This window comes from Marmota marmota, unplaced genomic scaffold (genome assembly GCF_001458135.2).
Source record: "Marmota marmota marmota unplaced genomic scaffold, marMar, whole genome shotgun sequence".
In the NCBI taxonomy this organism is placed as follows: domain Eukaryota; kingdom Metazoa; phylum Chordata; class Mammalia; order Rodentia; family Sciuridae; genus Marmota; species Marmota marmota.
In genome coordinates this window covers 5,503,912-5,510,842 of record NW_026000241.1, presented here as the reverse complement: position 1 = coordinate 5,510,842, position 6,931 = coordinate 5,503,912, and the positions used below count along the sequence as shown (strand labels likewise).

The 6,931-nt window shown below is 47.7% G+C and overlaps 1 protein-coding gene across 2 annotated transcripts in view; it reads right to left on the bottom strand.

The window, feature by feature from the left end:
- Tmem38a (transmembrane protein 38A) overlaps positions 1-6,931 on the bottom strand; it is a 19,340-nt gene that overhangs the window by 8,373 nt on the left and 4,036 nt on the right. The gene's annotated exons all lie outside the window — the stretch shown is intronic.

Here is a 6,931-nt window from a genome sequence, read left to right as displayed (position 1 = left end):
AAAAAAAAAAAAAAAAAGACAAGCACAAACACTTCTCCTCCAGGGAGGCCTCCTGGCTCTGCTGAGCCCAGCAATCCTGTGCTGTGGATCCCACCCTGCTGTTGATCTTGGCATTTCATTCAATGTTGACAGATACACATCTGTCATCCCAGCGGCTCGGGAGGCTGAAGCAGGAGGAACGTGGGTTCAAAGCCAGCCTCAGCAACAGTGAGGCACTAAGCAACTCAGTGAGACCCTGATATAAACAGGGCTGGGGATGTGGCTCAGTGGTCAAGTGCCCCTGAGTTCAATCCCTGGTACCAAAAAAGAAAAAAAAAAAAAAAAAAGATAACAAAGCAGATCAGTGGTTGCGAAGGGCTGGAGGAGACCGGGGATGATGTGAGCTAAAGGTGCAGATTTCTCCCTAAGGTGATGCCTGCACACTCCAAATGCAGATGCCCCTCGATGTATGATGGGGTGACGTCCTGATAACCCCACTGTAGGCTGAAAATACAAGCAGAAATGCCATGAGCCTGCCTCCCCCCCCCTCGCCACTTCACCACGCGGCCCACTCTGGTATCGGTTCCTGCGGGCCACCACACACAGCCCAGGGAAAGATCCAGATTCACAACTCAAAGTACGCCTCCTACTCAATGAGCATGGCTTTCCCACCTCCGCCATGTGGAAATATCTCCAGGACGTCATGGGGAACGGGAACCTGGCGATCTCAGAAATGCTGTGTGATGGGATTTATATAACATTCTTCTAGTGACAAAATCATCGTGATGAGTGACAGGGACCAGGGGTCAGGTTTGGGAGGAGGCAGCACGAGGGAGTTTGTTTACAGGGCGGTGCTGAAGTCGCTCTGTGTTCTGATTCGGATATGGTTATTCAAACCCACATGTGATACAGCTGCACAAAACTGTATTACACACACCTCATACACACACACACACACACACACACACGAATGTGAGAGACGGTGCAGGCATGGTGGCATGTCCTGTACTTCCAGCCACTCAGGAGCAGGAGGCAGGAGGACAAACCTGGGTAAGGCAGTAAGATCCTACCTCAAAAACTATTTTTAAAAACTACACACAAAAGCTGCCAGCTCAAATCTGAGGTTGATCTAATGGTACTGTACCAATGACAATTTTCGGGTGCTACTAACAAGCTGTTGTTCTGTAAGATGTTATCATTGTAGGAAGTTGGGTGAAGGGTTCTTGCAAACTCTCTTGCCATTTTTGCAACTTCTCATTGAGTCATAAACTCTTTCAAGATGAAAATCACTTGAAAGTTCCATATTATACCCACCACACACACACACACACACACACACACAATTTCCACATTAAGAACGGGGGTCTACGGGGCTGGGGCTCAGTGGTAGAGCGCTTGCCTGGCACATGTGAGGCCCTGCGTTCAATCCTCAGCACCACATAAAAATAAAAATAAAGGTACTGTGTTCACCTACAACTAAAATAAATACATATTAAAAAAAAAAGAAGGGGGGGAGTCTAATCCTTTAAAAATAAGTCCACGAGAACACATGAGAGGTACAGGAATAATAGCTATTCATCAAATTCTTGCACTTTGTGCTACCCATTTAAAGTCTTCATGATCTTCATAACTAGTTAGGTTCTATCTTTATGCTAATATTGTCTCAGTCCTCTGCTGCCAAGCCTGAGGCAGTCCCAGTGTAGCCACTTATTTCATCATCTCGATTCCCTCCCTGACTAGTTTCATTTTGCAGAGAATGATTTTGGACCAAGTCGTATGGCACAGCTGCTCCGCTCCCTCAGCCACAGCTGATACCCAGGATGCCCCCTTGCTATGCTTTGGACATGGTTTCTCAACCAAAGGTTCAAGTTTTGGAACCCTGGTCCCCAGTGTGGTGTTTTTAAGAGTTTGTGAGGCAACACACCTGCAATCCCAGCTATTTGGGAGGCTGAGGCAGGAGGATTGCAAACCAGGGTAAGGCCAGCCTGGGCAACTTAGTGGTACCCTGTTTCAAAATAATTAACAGTAAAAAATGTCTCTGTGTTAGAGCGCTTGCATAACATGATTCCATTCGCAGCACTACAAAGAAAAAAAGAGAGATCCTGACTCCTGAGTCTCTACTTATCTCATCTTGTGATCTCTCCCTTTTGAAGAGCTTCCTCCACATGCCATTTGCTAAGAGGCCCTCAGCAGAGGCTGAACACATGAGGCCTCCTGATCTTCTACCTTCAGCCTCCAAAACCATGTGATAAAAGAATCTTCTCCTTATCAGTACCCAACTCAGGCATTTGTTATAGCAATGGAAAATAGAATAATTACAGCTTTAAAATGTTGTGCTTAAATAAAAACTTCCCTCAGATATACATAGGACAATGAGGTTACATACGTAATCTTTTTTTTTTTTTTTACATTTTTTATACCTTCATTTTGTTTATTTATTTTTATGTGGTGCTGAGGATTGAACCCAGTGCCTCACATGTGCTAGATGAGGGCTCTACCGCTGAGCCACAACCCCAGCCCGTAATCTCTTATTAATAAAAAGAAATATTCAGACAAACTGGGTAAAATGGTGTGTGCCTGTAATCCCAGCTGCTTGGAAGTATGAGGCCAGAGCATCCCAAGTCTGAAGCCAGTCTGGGCAAATCTGAGACCTTGTCTCAAAAATAAAAATAAAAAAGGGCTGGGGACGTAGCTCAGAGGAAACCCTACCTTCTCCAGTGTGATGGCGTTAGGAGGAGGAGCCTTGGAGGTGGCTGGGGCATGAAGGGTGGGCTCCTCGTGGGTGGGGTTAGAGCCCTTTAGGAGTCCTGAGGGGGCTGGCGGTTCTCTCTGCACCATGAGAGGTTACACGAGTCAGCAGTCTGAAAACTGGAAGAAGACGCTTGCAAGAGCCCCACTGTGCTGGACCCCAACCTTGGACTCCCAGCCTCCAGCCCGGTGAGGAGCAAGTTTCTGTGGTTTACAGGCCACCCTGTCAATGGTATTTCTTTACAGCAGCCCAAGCAGGCTAGGATACATTCAGCAAGTGAATGATGCCTGAGGTCTCAAAGTTATCCAATAAACAGCTGCAAGTGAAGGGAATTACCGTGAAGGTGCACCCTGCTGTATCCTGAGGTGACAGTGATGAGCGAGATAGATTAGGTCCCTGCCATCACGGAATTGACATTCCAGAGCTCTCTCTCTTGCCATTCTCCCAGCCCCAGTGCAGTTTATATTCAAGCAAATGAAGAGACATCTTGTTCTGGGCACCTTGGGTTACGTTTTAAGATTGTTATGAGGACAATAATCTCCCCGTCCATCCTTTTATGGAGAAACACAGAGTTCTACTGTCTAGAAGGAGCTACCTTCTTTACAGCTTGGTCAACATCACAGAGATGAAATATCCTCCAATGCATGAGATTTTCATGCAGAAACAGGTGGGGACATCGTGGGCATGACCACCCTGGAGGCAGCTGGGTGACGCTGAGCACATCGGAGGCCGGGCATTCTGTGCTCCATGGCTAGGGTTTGGATCTTAATGTCCCCCAAAGGCCTATATGCTAAAGACTTGATCAGCAACCTGTGGCATGTTGGGAGGTGGCAGAGACTTTAAGAGGGACAGCATAGTAGGAGGAAGTTAGGTCACTGTGGGGTGCCCTTGAAGGAGATACTGGGACCCCTCTCCTTGCTTTCTGGTCTCCATGAAGTGACCAGCTTCCTCCACCATGTCATCCTGCCACGAGGCACTATGCTGTCACCCACTCCCGCCCTCCCATACACTGTACATCACCTCTAGGTGACTTAAATACCTCATGCAATGTAAATGCCACGTCAGTAATTTTTATACTGTATGTTTAGGAATAATGACTAGAAATGAGGTCTGTTTGTGTTCAGTCTGGATGCAGCTTTTTTCAATTGGCTTTGATCCATGGTTGGTTGAATCCTCGGACACTGAACCCAGAAGTAGAGGGGGCTGATTTGCATTTCATATAGGTGGGATCAGACAACACATGTGGCTTTTGTGTGGCTTCTTTTACTTAGCACAGGGTAATATTCATTTTCACTGCTGTGTAATGTTCCAGAGGGAATATGTAGAATTTGTGGGTCCCTCTCTTCCACAGACTACATTTTATGATCATCACCCATGCCCAAGTGGCTAGAGTAAGTGTTCAATACACTCTCCTGTCATTCCCACCAACTAACCACATGACCCTGAAGGAGTGATTTCTTCTCTCTGAGTCTTATTGTCAGATGGGAACCCTAATCCCATCATGGCCTAACTCCAGATGAGGGCTGGGATGAAATATCCTATCTTCTCATCTCATCCTGGGGTTACGAGCCCAGACTGCATCTTCTCCCTGCCCCCAGTGTTGTCCTAAATCTCAATATTAACCATGTCCTGGATACGAGGCCAAGTGCTCTCCTCTCCCATCCTGGCCGTCTATTTGAATCACAGCCTCCTCTGAGAGTTGATCCTCGGGAGCAGCTGGTGGGTCCTTCCTGAGCCAGGTCAGGTGAGGCACCCATGTTTTGCAGAAATGGATACTTCTGCATCTAAAAATAAACCCCAGGGTTTGAATTCTTTCCAGGGTCTTTGTGTCCTTTGGGATCCTCCCAGGGGCCAAGCTGGGGGTGGGGGCTGAGGGCCTGGGTTCCGTGAGCAACACCCTGACAGGCAGCCTCGTGGGTTGGTCCCACAAGCGCCCAGGTTCTGGCTCCAGCATTCACTCTGGTGTGGCCTGGGGCAGGTAACTGTCCCCCACCCCTGCTCCCCAGTCTCAGCTTGCCTACTGTCAAAAGACCAGGGGGAGCACATACCCCTCCCTGAGGTGGCACTATCATCACTGACCCCTCCAGCAACCTTGGAAGGACAAGATGAGTTTCAGGAGACAGTCCTGCTTCAAGGATCCACAGCAAGGTGATGGCTCAGAAACTGTCCCCCTGGCTCCAAAGCCCAGGCCTAGTCCTTTGACCAAGTCCTTGGTTCCTCTTGCTGGGTTTGGGGGCAGTACCGGGAACCTGGAGAATCTGGGTTTCGAATTCGAATGCTGTGAATGCATCGCCCTCTCACTGACTAAGCTCATGCTGGCCTCGTGTCTCTCCAGGACTCCCTCTGCTCATGTGTGTAATGAAGACGGAGACCAACCATCACGCTTTGCTTAAGATCAGGAGGTCTCCTGGGACACTGGACTTGTAGAGCTTGACTTAGGCAAACCTAGCCAAGATGGGCCACCCCTGTGTTATCAGTCAACCCAAAGGGTGACTGAGACGGTCAAAAGAAATTGCTTAGTGCTTAGCAATGATGCACTTGGAATTATGTAATCTTGGAAATCAATAGAAATGGAAAATACCTGGGGGTGAGAATTCCACTGGGTGTTATTTTCTTTTTTTTAATGGTGCTGGGGATGGAACCCAGGCCTACCTCACACATGCCAGGCAAGCACTCTCCCACTGAGCCACACCTCCAGTCCCACAGTGGGGCAGGTTCATGAGGGAAGAAGATACCTTGGTCCTCTGGTGCTAGTCTGCAATGGACCTGCGGCACACTCTCTCATTTGTAGGGAGCAGCACACTGCTCGAAGGGTCCCCAGTGCACCTCAGCACTGCTGTTCTTGCTACTTAATTTGAAGTCTAAAACGTGGGGTGTATTGTCTGAGTCTTCAGTGATTCTACGACAAGATCTCTTCTCCTAACCCCTCGAGCTCAGTTCTCTGTTTCCTCCCACTTAAACTGCAGATCATGGACTCAGCCTCAAGGCTGAAGGATGAAAATCAGTTTAACCTCAGAAAACCTAAAGTTCAAACCAGAGGTCTCAAACCAGGAATCGATGAACTGCTGTCTTTGACTCCCCAGCCACCACTGTCTTAGAAACAATCAAACTCTAACCAAGAATGACCTTTGGTAGGTGAGGGGATAAACAATGGTGTATTCATCTGCACTGTAGCATAGTGTTCAGAGTGCCAGCAAGATGCAGAGACAGGGTCATGGGCCCTGAATGTATACTGTTGAGTGAAGAAGAAGCCAGTCTGAAAAGGTCACCTACTATATGAGCCCACCTCAATGACATTCTGCAAAAGAAAAAGAGATAGTAACAACATCAGTGGTTGCTGGGAAGGGAGGGATGAATAAGTCAAGTACAGAGAATTTTTTTGGGGGGATACTGGAGATTAAGCTCAGAGGCACTTGACCACTGAGCCACATCCCCAGCCCTATTCTGCATTTTATTTAGAGACAGGGTCTCTCTGAGTTGCTTAGTGCCTCACTTTTGCTGAGACTGGCTTTGAACTCATGATCCTCCTTCCTCAGCCTCTCAAGCTGCGGGGATTACAGGCTTGAACCACCACATCTGGCAAGTACAGAGAATTTTTAGGGCAGTCAAATGATTCTGTAAGATACTACCATGGTGGATCCGTGTTGTACGGCTATCGAAATCCACAGCACACACAACACAAAGGAACCCTGACGTAAACAGACTTTGGTTGATGGTGATGTTGATATAGATGATGATGATGCTAGTGACAATACTGTTGATTCACTGATGGTAACAAACATTTCACTCAGGCAAAGGACATTGGTGACGGGGGAGGCTGAGCAAAGGGTGTGTGTGGGGGTAGCATATGGAAACTGCGTACTTTCAGCTTAATTCTGTTGTGGACCTAAAACTGCTCTGAAAAAATAAAATCTATTTAAAAGAGGGAAAATGTTTGGACAGAATTCCTGGAACATTGTAGAAACACAAGGAGCTACAAGTCTACATTTCTAGTTTCCCTTGGGGACCAAAAAATAGCTCTGGCAGTTCTAGCTTCAACAAGGTGGAGGTGCTCCTGACTGGTTCTCACCTGGACATGGTCTTTACCTGGCTTACTTCCCTATGTATAGCCTGCCTGTCCCTAGGGGCACTGGAGTTTGAGCCCCTTCCACCCACTGGCAATGTGTGGCATTTTTGGTTGTCATTATTACGGGGGGGGGGGGC